The following is a 15,994-nucleotide window of genomic DNA, read 5'->3' as shown; positions in this document are numbered from 1 at the left end:
TCTGCTTTTTTCTTGCCTGTAATTTTCCACCCTAAGATAAAGCACCCTATACTTTCATGTAAAACCTGAAAATGTAACCATATAAAAGAGACAGCCATGCTACGTTCGGGGCTCAGCTTTTGGACATTAGTCCACTGAGTCCATTGAGCTGGTCAATAAATTCTGCTTCCTATAGAAGCCTTGATGTCTCTCCTCTCTGTAAGAGTTTGCCATGACACTGTAACAATGAAGAGCACGAAACTTTAATAAATCTCCAAATTTATATCAAAACAATTTGTGACAAATCTGTAATTTGGCAAGCACCTAATACAAATTCTTATGTAACATACCAAGATTTTACCAACACTTCAAAAATCAATGGTTAAAAAAAAAGTACAGTAATGATCATATTCCTTTTATTATTTCATTGGTTGGGAATAAAGTCTGTCCCTAGCCTCAGTGTGTTACTTGCCCATGGTATCCTGAGACTCTTTCACCTTATTATAATCAAAACTCAAAACTTTAAAAAATAATGTAGTTGAGTTTTAGAAAGGCAAGAATTTCAAATAATAGAAGCATTTTAAAATCCATTTTTAATATTGAAGACATGGTTAAATTTCAATGCTCATTTTAATATATGCCCCCAGCCTAAATGTTAGCAAGGACTGCTAGAGATGGATGAGGAATTCACTCTTGATTTAGTTCCTATGAACTGAGTTCAGAAATGCTGCAGTAGAGTAGGTTTATGCCTGACTGTACCATGTCCTGGACTCTGGTGATATGTGGCATGTTGATAACCCTGAGAGAAATGTGATGACTGTGGGCCAGATGAGCTGGGGCTGGGCATATCCAGTTAGCCGCCCCACATCAGTGCTATGCCTCCAGCCTTCTTCCTGGACAGTGGTAGTGGTCTTCCAGAAGGTGTGATGTGACTTTCAGTAAAATATTATCAGCACCCTTGGGCTCCCAGGTGGGTCCCCTACCCTCAGTGGGTCCCCTACCCTCGGGGATGTTGCTGATCTTGCTACTGGTATCTTGTCTGCCCTGGCTTCTATCAGGATCTTTCTATATAGAAACCCTGTTTGACTTATCCATATGGTAGCTGGGGTTAATCTTTCTGTCAATCTCAGTCTATTAGTGACAGGGCCAATACAGTGGTAGAGCACTACAATGTCATTTAGAAATATTTGGGTTTAATCATGCTCTCTTTCTCAAATAATTAACTTAAAAAATTCAGTGGTGTGTATTTGGTAAATGGTAAGAAATCAAGATTTGTCTTCATATTTTTAAATTATTAAGTGCATTATAATTAATAATATATTCATTTTAATAAAAATGTGCACTTTTACTAAAAGTCACCTATGTGCCAAGTGGAAATGAATATTTAAAGTTCTTATGGCGGTGGACAAAAGTTATTTAATACATGAAAGCATTCACATTCAAGAAGTTGGCACATCCTGGCCCATGGGAAGGGCAATGCTATCCTGGGAAATGAAAGGAGTACATGGAGGTGAAAGACCTTTTTCAATAGTGTTAAACTTCAGAAACATCTCATGAAACATCCAGGAGAAGATTCTGTGAAGGTAATTAGTGAGATTAAGCTCCAAAATTCTCCTATATATTTTTAGAACAGAAGCAGTGTTAATTGCAAAATTGTCGCTGTACTTAGCCTAATGCAAACACAGTGGAATGCTACTCTTACAAATTCAATGTGCCTGCTGTCCTAAATGTGATTTCAATTTCAGAAAATTTGACATTAATAACCAGCATTGATATAATACTCTTAATTTCCATTATATTAAATTATTTGCTCTGAGACTAAATGTATATTCAACCTTTATGCTTTTATCTACCTTAAAAGAGCTTATGAAAAATGTGAAATGATCAATTTAAAATAAGAATAAAATGAAGACACCAATTAAGAAAAAAAATCTTGCAAACTTAATTTTTTAGGGTCCTGTATATTGGCTATGCGTAGTAAACAGAACAGAAATAGGTAACCCCACCCCTGTAAGGACTTGAGAATTTAATCAATAAATGTAAGATTTTTACATTTTTCTTCACTAGAACTAGAGATTGTATTTAAAATGCTTTTACAAAAATTCTACTCTTCTGGGAAATAAGAACTAGAGTGTAGAAAACACCGCAGCTAATCTTCAGTCCCCCAAAGTGAAAACCTTTCACTAAGAACAGTGGTATGAGATGTTTCACAAATTTTGGTGAGCAAAAAGCGGAGTTTTAAATTTAAGGCTGGGGAATGGGCAATTGGAACTGGAGAGACGATAAAGGCTAATGACTGAGTATTTTATTCACAAAATGTACCTGTCAGAGCTGGGCTGAGAAGTGACTAATCCTATAAAATCCATTAGCCGTTCAAAATTAACACCCCTTCTAATCTACAGAAAGGAGCAGAAGAGAGAGAGAGAGAGAGAAAAGCCCAATTTAATCTTTCCAAATAGGTCATCCTTGTAGGGGATTACAAAGTTCAGAATCAATCTGGGAAGAAACCATGGCTTGTAGTTTGGGGGAGGGGGTGGGAAAGGAATGTCTGCAGTCCCTCCTGAAATTAAGTGAAATGATATTCCACTTGGCTGAAGAAACACTACTTCATCTCAACCATCCTTTCATGTTTCTTACATCTCTCTTTTCCATTCAAAAAGGATGTCTGACCCATTGGTAATGTTCCTATCTGGTTTTACAATCCTTATCACTTTAGGAATGACTCTAAAGAACATTTTATATGTCAGATTGCTATAGTCTAACAGGACTTTTGATCAGTGTAGCAGATTGACCTCACTTGATTCTGATTGCACACTCTAAACACATTAAAATACTGGGTAAGATATTTTAAAACATACATTAAATTATAAAAATATATTTAAAAGACAGTGTGATATAAGAGCAATTTAAGAAGATTTCTAGGTGATTGAAATGAAGCAAGAATCTCCAGTGATGAAAGGGAGTTGAATTCGCATGGCACATGTCTCTGATGCTAGGCTAGAAATTTTAAAGGGGACTGGAAATCTTTGCTCGTTAACTTGGCGTTACATCTGAAAGTGAGCTGTCTAGTCTAGGCTAGCGCTGGGAGAAAAGACACTGCCACACCAAGACTTCCACATGTGAATGTGAGGGCCACATTTGTGAATGTTTTATCATGACCTTACTTTGAGGACTCCAAGTAGATTTGATCTTATAATCCCAGGATCAGGTTCATGAGAGTTTCCAGAAAATTTCATTTTCCCTCTATTCCCTTAGGTTAAACTTCTGCTCTTCTGACTGTCCTAAACTTTTCTTGAAATCTTGCATCCCTAGCCCTACCTATAAAAATCTTTTCTTGGGTGACCTGTGACCATTATAACTTTAAATGTTATTTCAGCCCTAATTTCTTCCCCTTTTGGACCTTCAGTTGTATTAATGTTGGATCTTTTCGTCCTTTCCATGTGTCATTTATATGCTATTCCTGTTTTTTTTCTATTGCCTTTGCTCTCTTTGTTTCTGCTTGTATATTTTTAACTGACGTATCTTCTAGTTTTAATAATTCTTCCTTTTGCATGTCTAATCTGCTGGTAATCACATCCAGTGAGTTCTTAAGTTTAGTTGTTAATTTTTTTCATGTCCAGAACTCTGGTTTGATTCTTTTTCCAGTTATCTTTAAAAATTCTCCATCTTCTCATTTATTATCTGGAATGATTAATCGTGGATTTTTAAAATTCCATCTCTGATAATTCCAATAATTATGTCATCTGTGAGTCTTGTTTCTACTGTTTATTTTTTATTTGAATTCTGTTTCTTCGTGTGTCTGGTACTTTTTATTGAATGTTGAGCTTTGTATATGATACATTGTACACGCTCCAGATAATGTCATCTTCTTCTTGTGAAGATTCTCTTTATCATTAGTAGGCGAGAAAAGTGGTGGCGGATCACCTTAATCCAATCAGAGACTAAGCTGACTAAAGACTGGATTGGAGTTTTTTTTTTTTTTTTTTTTTTTTAAAGCTCCCTATATCTGATTTGTCCTCACTCCTAGGGTTTATTCCACCAGACTCAGATTCTGGTATATTTGTTAAAGGCTTTTTAAATGATACTGAATTCCACAAAAAGACCAAAGAACAAAATGGAACCTACCATAAAGCAGGGATTTGCTTGTTAGAAATCACTTCCCCTTTGTCGCACATGCTTTTCACCTTATCTAGGTGTTTCCAGAGACCTGTTCCAAGCTTTGACTACACATTTGAGTCAAATGGGCAACTTTTAAAATTACCAAGGCCCAGTTGCTCCCAAACCAGCTAAACCAGAATCTTTTGGGGTGTTACTCAACATCAGTACTTTTTATAGTTCTCCACGTAATCCCAAAGTGCAACCAAGGCTGAATGCCACTGCTCTGGATTTGCAGAGTGACCATGGTGGGATTGGTTTCTTCTGAGTCATGCGAAACAGAACAACATCATTACCTACCAACAGTTTTTGTTATGTGTCCTTAAAGCTGTGGCATTTGCTTTGTTTTACTCATGTCTTGCCAGTCTTTACTCAGCACCTGTTCATGCCAGTACTGTGATGCAAAGAAATATATGAAGGGTCTTCAAAAAGTTCATGGAAAGATTTGTATCGTCTTTAACTCCATTTTTCCTCAAACTTTTTGAAGTACACTAATGTATTAAACAAGATCATCTTTCCCTCAAGCGGCTTACTTTTTGAAGTATCCTAATGCATTAAACAAGATCGTCTTTCCTGCAAGTGGGTGGAGATGGACTCATAAGTAGTGAGTTCAGAGTCTGAGAAGTGCTAAGACAGCATTCAGCCCAGTGCAAGGCACCTGATTTAGTCTTGGGGGATAGTAGGCTTCCTGGAGGAGACCTGATAAAGAAGACGGAAAAGTTCAAGCAAAAAGCAAAGTGGGAAAGGGGGCAACGGTCCAAATAAAGGGAACAGTGTACTCAAATCCTTGAGGCAAAAACTACAAGGCACACTTGGGGAACTGCAAGTTCTTACGCTCACTGTGCACACTCTTCCCTTTCAGTTACCTGCTGTCTGAAGATTTGTGTTTTTTGATTTCATTGGCTTTATGTATCTCACTTATTCTATGTTACCTGTGTTTCCCTTGGTTTTTATCATCTGTATGGATTCTGAGTGAGTCAGTTTGGGATGATTTTTTCATTTGCATATGCTAGTCTGACTTGCCATTTTGATGCACGTTTTTATTTTAACCTTCGGCACCGTCTTAGATGCTGTTCACATGTGGCTGTTTGAAATTATTTATAATTTATTTGTACAATAGAAATTGAGCACCTCCTATGTGCTAGACATATCTCTAAGAAAGGGTGGTACAGTGGGTATATAGCAATCAACCAAACAGACAGGAATCCCCACCCTCATAAAACTTTTGCTTATTGAAGATCATGCTTAACGACTTCTGGTCACTGACCATAAGGCTGTGTTTCTGAATCTCTCCATCAAGTTATATTGTCATCCCAGTTCAGCATTTCTCATCTTGGCTTTGTGTATAATCTACGGCTGTCTGTTTTCTTGATAAGAAAATCTTTCATGTGGTCTAAGTCAGCACTGAGGTAACATCCAGAAACCTTACAGGGCTCAACAATCTATAGCTGTTACCACCACTTTTTTTTTTTTAATGTAATTTTATTAATATTATTTTTTACATTCTAGGATGTTGTTGTGGAGCAGTTGGGAGGGAGGGGGAGAAGGGAAAGGGTAAGGAAATGGGATGGAAAAAGGAGGAAGGAGGAGGGGTGGGATTGAGGTCTGTGGCACCCCCCACATTCCCACAGGGGAGACGGGGGTGGGGGCTTCCAGTGGTGGCTTCCAGTGGTGGCTCGGTCATTGCCAGGCTGGGTGCAGCTCTCAGGGGGTGTGGCAAACGCCTTTGCCCCCCACTGTCCCAGCTTGGGAACCTGGGGCCCTTCTTGCTGCAGCTTTGTGGCTGTTTCTGGGCTGGTTGCACATGTTGGGGTGGGCGTGGCTGAGACCCCTACTGCCCTGGGTCAGGAGAGCCCGGGCGCTTCCTGCCACTTGCTTTTATAAATCAAGTTTAATTGGAACAGAGCCTTGCCCGTTTGTTTAGGTATTATCTATGACTGCTTTCAGGCTATGCCAGCAGAGTTGAGTAGTTGCAACAGAGACCATATGACCTGCAAGCCTAAATACTTATTATCTGGTCCTTCAAAAAGTTGGCCAACCCCAGCCTATTCTAGGTCATTAACTGCTGTCTTTTGACGCAGTTTTCCTGAGCCCTCATTCTACGATGCCTTATCTCCTTATAGGCTGTTCTACATGTTGGAGGGGGATACTTATTCTCTACTTGTAATGTTTCAGGAACGTGGAAGAACTCCTAGGGTCAATACCCTAAGTCTCTGTCTCCTCTGCTACTTCCCCAGGGAATGATCTGCCTGACTGGTGGGTCTGGAGGAAGGACATGGCCATGTGGGCTCAGAGCCTTCTCTTTTCTTCTTTTGGCTCTGCCTGTCTGTGGAGAGGTGCATTCTTGACTGCTCTCCCCACCCTTGGAGAAGCTTAATGGGGAAGAGCCTGGTCCTGTGGCACAGGTCTGAAGTTTGGGGAGCGAGTTCAATCACACTGGCATGCATGTACCTGCCAAAGGGCATTATGCATAAAGGAGACACTTTAATCTTGTCTGCCTCAACCCTTCATTCATCTTTCAATTGGTTATAAACTTTGGGAGGAAATAAAATATTTATTGCACCCTCCTTAAAAATTCAAATTCCAATGCATCAGCTAGAAGCCTTGAGAAACAGGTAGGGACTGAAATTTGGGGAGCAAAAGCAAACACACACTGATCGGTCTTCTGGAGTGGTTCTAAGGGTGGTTTTAGGCAGATGTGTAGTATTTTAACCTTGGTGCATTCCAGCAGCTTATGGAAGGCATCTGAAAGGTGGCTATTTCTTTAATGGTGTGTATTTTAGTGAACTCTTGTTACAACTCTCCCTCCCACCACAGTAAATGCTGGCCATTAGACATTTTAGTAAGCATGCAAAGCTGAAGCAAGTTACATCTAAAAGGCAAAAATGTCTAACCATAAATAGGCTTTTTGAGGATCAGGATGCTGAACAAAGTTTGCTGTTTTTGCTCAGTTTTTGGCCAGGCCTACAGGCCATGCCATTAAATGGAAAAGCATAATCTGCAGGTTATGCTAAATCAGCTTCCAAACTTGCAGCTGTGACCTTCCTCAGGGGACTGTCCTTGGGCTGGTTGGGCCCCCTTCCCTGGAGGAAGAATTGACAGTATCTGGGGGGTATAGAAGCCCAGCCACCCAGCTCTTTTGCTGGAGACCAGCCAAACACCAACATGCATTTTGATTTCCAGACTCCCTGAGGGGTCAAGCCGAGGCTGAAACTTTATCTGAAATCATACCTTTTCTTGCCTTTTTCCCTGTCCTGCTTTTCCTATTCTTCCTCTCCTGGGAGCACCTGATTCATAAATCGCTTGCATTCAGTACCTTCACTCAAGATTTTTTTCTGGGAGAGCCTAACCTAAGATGACATGCTAGAAAAACAAATGCCTGGGCAAGAAAGAAAAGTGCAGGTAAAAGAAAGAAGGTTCTTGGGCTGGCCAAATGTAATATTCCCACATGTAGTAGAGACGGAAAGGAATTCACAGTCCAGAACATTCAAACCTGAGGGAGGGTGCTGCCTTGAGTATCACATTGTAGAGAGTCATGGATCCTCATTAGGCTCCTAGGAGCATTAGATTTGGAAACATTGATAGAAGTTTTGGTTCAGGAATCAGGTTCTCAGTGATTCTCCAGTTAAAGTAAATGTGGGAACAATGGGAAATCTCCCTGAAGAGGCGTGTTTTATAGACCTGAGTAGCCACCAGTGTGCAGAACTGAAAATACATTTTTCAGGAGATAATGAAGCCTGTGTCAGTGGGCAGAGCCCACCCTGAATTCAGCATTCAGGTGCCAGAAACACCAGAATCAAAGGGGAATTGCATATGAAGGGGCTTAAAAGTGGCACATGGGAAGATATGCATCACAAAGGTCACCTGGAGAGTTGGCCTGCTAATACTGCACATTTCCATAGTTTGCAAAAAGGCAATGATGTCTTAATGCAGTGGCCTGAGGGAGGAGACAGCATGCACAGGTGTGTGTTCCTCCCTAATAAGAAAAGCACAGCACCATCGTAACCTCCTGGCGGCACTTTCTCCCAAGTGATTTTCTTCTGAACTCATGGATTCTAGAAAAGTCTGGCATCCAGGCTAGGCTGAAATGACAAAATGTTCTTATTCTGTTTTCTTTCCCTCAGGAACCAGGGGTGTCTGCCATGGTTTTTGAAACATCAATGGTTGGTTTCTGGGAGCATAATTCTGCCTGGATTAATTTCACTAAGGTCAGAGATAGCTTGTATTTTCTAAATTTGGGTGTATACAAACAATATTGTATGTTTAGCAACTCTTTGGATTTTTAAAAAAGTGGACACATGAGAAACTAATTTTAATTCTGAGGTCCTGTGGGAACCACACACATTCTCATGAAGATAATAAGCCAGGTAGCAGCTGCTGAAGAAACCCAAATATACTCAGGTTCAGAATAAGACACCTCTGTCTGAGATGGAGAAGAAAAAACACTTTTGAAATACTGATTATAGGACTTTAACTTGAGAAAACTAGGCTTTAGTTTCTTTGAACTTTTACTTACAATTGTAGGACAAGAAAAATCTATTTTGTACTATAATGACTTTGGACATTTAACTTACAGAAGTAAGGGAATTTGATTTTGGATGAAATTACTTTGGACTTTGAATCCTGTGAAATTGTAAGGAAGTTTACTTTTGGGGCATTAATGTCTCTAGAAAATTTACAGTGGTATTTGTATTCAAATTTACGGCTGCTATAGGTGTTGGCATTTTTTAATTTTTTAGATGGTATGTCTTGATTGTAAGAAGATAATCTAAGCGATTCATTTTCAGAAAGGGGTCGCTGAATAGATAAAGTTCTCTTTCAGATGGTAACGAGTTACCAGCCCTTAATTGTTTACTTCAAATGGATAAAGTTGTCCTTGAGGTGGTGATGAGTTACTAGCCCTTAATTGTTCTCTTCATTTCCTAATGTTTCTCCTTTCACAGGGTTTTGGGTGGGCCTTTTTCATGGGCTTGTCTTGAGCCCGCAGACAAAGAAATTTCCTACAAGGGGATGGTAAATGGGGGTACTTTTAGACATCTGGGAAGATTGTGCGCCCTATAGTTTTCTCAGCCAATGAGGAGGTGGGGGCAGGGACTTGCGCAGTAGGAAATAAATTGCTTGTTACAGCCCTTTTCCACGTGCCTGCCCGACAGACACCCGAACCTTGCAAGGCCATAATTAAAGTCTCGCTTCACTGTACCTCGTGTCTCCGAGTCCATCCTTTGGCTTTGGACAGGTGAGGGTGTTTCTCACACTGATGTTGACATTCAGTCTCTTTGTAGAACCTCTGATGGGCCACATTGGATATGGCCAGACATTTGGAATGAGAAGTTTAGGCAAAATATGGCCTTTGAGTTGACTTAATTGGTGACTGTTCTGACTCATTAGAACCCTCCACGGGGTAAATTCAGTGCTATTTTCCGGTGTTATCAGGAAGGTCCACAAAACAGTACAGAGGGAGAGGGCTCATGAAGGTGGTATGGACTGCCCCGATACATCTCTGAACTGCTCTCAGAAAGGAATAACTGCGTTCTCCTTGTTGATAATGGCTTAACAGAACAACCAGCTATGAAAGATTAGGGGAAAATACTTCTCCCCAACTTCTCGGGTTTCCATGTGGAGAGACTTCTCTGGAACAACTCTCCTGACCTTTTGCCCCAGGGGGAAGCAGGTTTCTGATGAGTGATTGACAGTCATTGATCCATGTTTCTTGGTTGGGCAGAGTGAATCTGCTACTGGGATTCTGTTCTCTCTTCTCTTTCTACTCCAGACTAGTGGAAGGCAGTCTTCATGGTCTGTGCACCCAAACTTATGCCCTAGTGGCTTTTTCAAGTTCTAGATTCCGGGGCAAAAGTGTTGGCAAGCCGTTTTGTTTTCAGCCCTAAGACACATTTTCCAAGTACATTTGTCAGTAATAAAAGTGATATTTAGATTTGCAGTCTGTTTACCTCTCAACAGGTTTAGAACTTGTGTAGGAAAGAGAGGGGTTTTACGTACATGACACATTTGAGACCCCCAACCCTTGACTTTGGCTTTGCTAAGCCCTCACCTTCCACTTTGAATTCCTAACTTGACCTACTGCCTGCAACTTGACCATTTCTTCTGTAGTATATCATAGAATTATATCCTCTGCTAATTGTCCTTATTACCATTTTAGGGTCATTAATGTAGACATGATCCTACTCTTTTTATTTGAAATGAAATTTACTAAAAATGGCTTAGGAAATTAATAATAAGGAGGAACAAAAAGTGTTTGGATAAAATAAATTTTGATAGGATGGATTTAGAATCATTCAGGTATTTGATGCTGTAAAGATAAAATATTTATCTGCTTGGTTGAATTTTTCACCTTTTAACCAAAAGTTTTGTAAAAGAATATTGGATTAAATTTCAACAACTGTGTGGTTGTAAATTCTCATATCTCTGATCTGAACTAGTCCTAGAAATCTGCCCACATGCTGAGGCCATTGCTTTTTAGTTTGTTCTTGATCAACTTTTATTACTTTGAAAAATGTCTGCATCTAAACTTTAAAGGTAGCAAATGACACATAAAAACATATGGATATAGTTTTTAATGCTCTCTGTAACTTTGTTTCCTTTCAACCTAGAAAGCAAGTCATTTTTTTTTGAATTGAAGAGAAATCACACCATTAGGTTTTCATGTTCAAGAGATTTCCAAAAGTTGCTAAAAGTTAGCATGTTGGAAAAACCCAAGATTAAAAATTATTTTGTGGTTATGTAGCACCTCTGTGGCTAACTGTGCTTATCTGCCAGAGCCCCCAGAAGTCAGCCCAGTTACTAATCAGCTGCCTGCATTCCTTGCTTCTGTAATCCTGCTTACATGCCTGCTCCTCACATGAATTTGGAGAAACTGAAACCAGCAACTGCCTGCTTACAATGTATGCTTAGAAACTGAAACTTAAATGGCCCGCCCATAAAAGCCCCTGTGAAACCTTTGTTCAGGGTCCAGAATTTCAGAGTGATAGCTCTTTTGGGCCTGTTAGTGAGCGTATTAAACTTCTGACTCTCCAACCCTCTGAGTGTCTGCTGCTTCCTTGCCAAATTCGATTCTATAACAAGCCCTTCTAATTCTCTCCCACTCACTACATACTGGTTGGGGGAGTCTAAGATTTTGTATTTCTTTGATTGTATTTTTAAGCATCACAATTCAGTATGTTTTTACAATTATGTGTTTTCATGACCCCTTTTTGTAATCTACTGCAATTAAATAAAGGTGCAAGAATGATCTTGTACTAATAAATAAATTTTAAAAACCCATGAATTTATTTGATCCAGGTGATAATAATAAAAAACAAGTATAAGTAAAAACTGGTGACCAAACTATAAATGTGTATTTTTTGTCTTTTTTTCTATTGCTGTTATGGAAGTCTGGTACCCCAGTGCAGAAATATTTAATTTCTGAGTTTTCTTCACATTTTCAGCAGTGTTTCTTAAGACAGAGTGCAAGTAGTTTTTAAAAGAATAATGTTTCATTAGTCAGCTAACCATAGGTATTTTTTCTATTCTTGAAAGAGTGGCAAGTAGATTTTTCACCTTTTTATGCATCTATGAAGGATTTACCTTGAAAGATGGAAAAAATATTTCAAAGGCAAATACAGCACAAGAATTGATAAATCTAGTTTTCTACCCAAGGGAAACTAAAAGCCTGACAAATCTTTTGTCAGCTACTAGCTATATTTTTAACTGAAAATAAGAAAATACAGATGAAAGCACTATGATTTCATGCAAGTCATGAGCAAAGTAACTGTTTATTTGGGTAATGTACTATCTTTTGTTCAGGGTATGAGTCTTGTTACTGCATATCTGTCTTTGTAAACACAGTATTAGTATGTCTAAGAAAAATAAATGATTTTACATCCATAGTCTCAGATTAACATCACCCTCTTGATTTTCTTTATTTTAATGGGTTTTGAAAGAATTATTGAAAAGTGGATCACAGCTGTAACTGCTAAGATGTAGTTTGGTCAAAGAATCTGTTTAGCTTTTGTCCTGTAATCAGAGCTGACAGGCTAAGAAACAGAGGTCTCTGCCAGATGAGTGCTAATAAAAACCACCCACTGAGTTCCAACATCCACTTAATGCACCGGTCTATCTGGAGAAATATGCAAGACCCTCTTCTCAGGTGGTAGGTAAATGTTGAAGATTATGTGTAGATCTCTATCCCCAAAACTGCCCCCACTCACATTTGAGTGTCTTTCTGACATTTTTCCTCCTTGAAACGGTGACAATCTTGCATCACTCTTTTCTATTGTTTCTGGAAATATTTGGAAACTGAGGCACCATAGGGTGGCTGCTGAACTCCCAATTTGGACAAATCAGTATGAACATGTCCTTCTCAGTCCTGCATTAGTGTTGTGAGAAAGGAATTCTTTTGTTTTCAGTTAGCCTATTTATTTAAATATAACACAGTAACGGAAGTGGGTAGAAATAATAGATGACATTTTGTTAGAGAGCTTCTGAGACTAGCGTGATAAGCTTCTGAAAACAAACCATTCTTCAAAAATAGATACATATTTAAATAAATGCTTTAACAAATTTAATTCATTGTTGGGGTAGGTAATGATGGCAAGTATAATACAGAGGTGACAAGTTGATACTTTGAGGTCAAATAGATCTAAATTTGAATCCAGCTCAGCCAACCTCTAGCTCTGTGACCCTTGAGTAAGTGAATTACCTTTCTTAAATTTCCTTTCTTCATAGTTTAAGTGTTTTTTTTGTTTGTTTGTTTCCATTGTGAGGCAAGAATTAACACACTGTAAACTTCTTAGCACTGGGTTTGGCACATCATAAGAATTCATTACTAGCTAAAAATGATGTTAACAACATGAATGAAAATACTGGTCATAGTAAAGAACATAAAAAGGTTGGGAGGAGGACTCTGGTTTTGGGGGAAACAAGATTATGGTATTCCAAGATACCAAGATAAAACACATATTAGTGATTCAAGGAGATGAAATCTGGTGTGGGTAATTTGAGATTGGGTACCCTGGAACGTGGATTTTCACTGTTCATTACCATTTCCTGAGACAGAAAACGTGGTGACCTACTAATGAAAAATGGAAATACTGGCAGGGATGGGACACAAGGTAGAGTTATGAGGCATTAAGTTCTTAAGTGATGAGGGCTAAAAGTGTTCATTTGTTTATGTTGTTTGTTTTTTACCTTTAAATTTCTCAAAGTGATAATTCAAATAAAAAAGATTTTTAAAAAGGGAAATAAGTGGCAGCCTAAAAAAAAAAATGAAAGTTAAATTTTAGGTTATACATATTAGATGCTTTTACTGCAATAATATGAAATTCAAAAGAAATTTGGAATATAGCCTGAGAATTTCTTCAGAATGTGGTGGAGTTCAGGAATATGGATTTTTAACAGGCACAGCATTTTTAACAGAATTTTAATTCTAACTCAGGTGTCCTCAGACCACACTGTGAGAAACACCATCCTAGACTTTGACTCAGAATGTGGTCTGCAGACCAGTGGCCCCTGCCTCCCATGGGAGCTTGTGAGAAATGAAGAAAGGCAGGCTCCATCTCAGGTCTACTTAACCAGAATCTGCATTTTAACAAGATCCCAGTGGTTTGTACACACAGTAAAGTTTGGGAAGCTCTCATTTAGATACTTCTCAGTTCCTCAGTGACAGTCTGCTGATGTAGGGGTCACAGTCCCCCAGCTATGGTGTCTGGTGGCAGCTGTGCAGGAATAGTGAGTGATTCATTTCCTTTCCTAAATATGAAGGGTTTGATCAATGATTGGCACCCTTCCAGCCCTGACATTCTCAGATTTTTAGAATTGTCCTAGTATCAATTTCACATAATATTGGTTCCTTTCTCTTTCTCCTGCTTATCCATTTTTCTAAGTCCTTTTTACTTCTCTGGTCTTATTTCTGCTTATACTTAGCTTTTCTTCAGTACTCAGCCATTGATAACTTACTTGATACCTTTCTCTGCATACTGTGAGAACTATTCCTCCAAACTTACTTTACTCCTCCTGCAGTTCAGAGCTCATTTCTTCTTTGCTTTTCTCTCCCTTCTTCAAATGTTCTCTATCTGGTGTGCTATTTTATTTCTGTTTTCAAAAACGAAAATTCTTATGAATTTTTGAAAAACACCAAACAAATAACTCTCAGTTATGACTAAACAAATATTTAACAGATTTTTCATAAATAAGATATAAGAGAAAGGCTAACAGAAAACTTATGCATTTATTAACGAATCATCACTAATGAACTTAGCCATTCCTATGTGCACAGTGTTGAGGCTGGGAACATACAGGTAAGAAGGCAGCTGTCACCACACCTGTGGCAGTAGAGATTCTGTACATCTTAAAGATCCATGCTAAATGTTGGTGGGCCAAGTTGCTGCTTTTGAAGACCCTCAATCACTGTGTCCCCCAACATTGGAAAATTTTATGTTGAAAGAACTCTCTTTTATATCTTTTAAGCAACTGAAAGAACTTAATGTAGTTTAAACAGGAGTGTAGAGCATATGTACTTATGAGAGAAACTTCTACAACATGGGTTATGTGTACATTCCACTCCAGTAGATATTGCCAAAAGTTGTTTTCGTCTGTGTCTTTACCTGTAGGATATGAGAAATCCATTTACTGCCCATCCCCCCAATCCTTGGAATTGCCTATCCTTTTTATTTTAGCATTTCTTTTGAGTTGTGGTGATATCCCATTGTGCTTTTAATTTGCATTTGGTTGATGACTAATATGACCATATACATGCTTATTGGTCATATATATATATATATATATAAAATGATTTTTCTCCCATGCTCATTTTTCATTTTTCTATTTGGTTACTTGTTGTTATTGATTTATAAAAGCTATTTATAGAAGTTCCTTTTTCTGTTTTATATGCTGTTGCATGTATTTTTCCCCACCATGTGGCTTGCCCTTTTACTCTCCTTATGGTGCATTTGTCATAGTCTAATTTGTCAGTTTTCCCCTTTATGTTTAGTGCTTTTTAGTGGGTGGTGTTTTGTTTGTTTGTTTTGCCTTAGCTCTGTGCACACAGGAATGGCTAGATTCATTAGTGAAATAAGAGAGAGCGCAAAACTCTGTCTTAATTCTCCTCATCCTCATGGTTGCATATAATAACTTCTAACCTTCTCTTAGCCCTGGAAATTGAGCAAATGGTCTAATATATACCCTTTCATTTGACCTTCACAATGATCTAGGGAGGTAAGGAAGGCAGCATTGTTTTATACACTTTCTAATACTATAAACTGAAGAAATTGTACTTTCTAGCTGTTAGCAGAAAGCACATCACCCTTCCTTTATAGCACTTCATTTTTACTTCGTTATAATGTATTGTCTTATGCTTTATAGTTTTTACATACTATTTTTTTCATACTGTTTTAAAAATCTTCCTTGTACCCGTCAGCTTCCTGATGGCAAATCTTTTATTTTTTTCCGCACAAGTAGGTATTCGATAAATACATTATATTCTTTTATAAAATTATTTTTTAATTGCACAAATAAAGTTATAACAGTAATAGAAATAATATTCTCTGTACAATTCCATTATGCTTAGGAATTAAGTATTTTAACTATTCCATATTCCTTTCAAATCTATATTTATAGTCACAATATTGCAATTATAGCATAAACAATTATGAATTCTACTTTTGTACTAATCATTATATCATAAGTATTTTGCACCCGCATTCAGTGGATATGCCAATTTTTATTTAGCCATTTATCTAATGTTGAATATTTAGGTATTTTTGTATTTTACTTTTCTAAATCATGCTGCAATGAATAAAAATTTTTAGGAATATAAGGTTTTCCTTTTTTTAGGGTTATTTCTTGGAAATTAATTCCAGGACATGTG

Source organism: Cynocephalus volans, chromosome 13, assembly GCF_027409185.1.
Source record: "Cynocephalus volans isolate mCynVol1 chromosome 13, mCynVol1.pri, whole genome shotgun sequence".
In the NCBI taxonomy this organism is placed as follows: domain Eukaryota; kingdom Metazoa; phylum Chordata; class Mammalia; order Dermoptera; family Cynocephalidae; genus Cynocephalus; species Cynocephalus volans.
Note: the sequence above shows the minus strand (reverse complement) of the source record.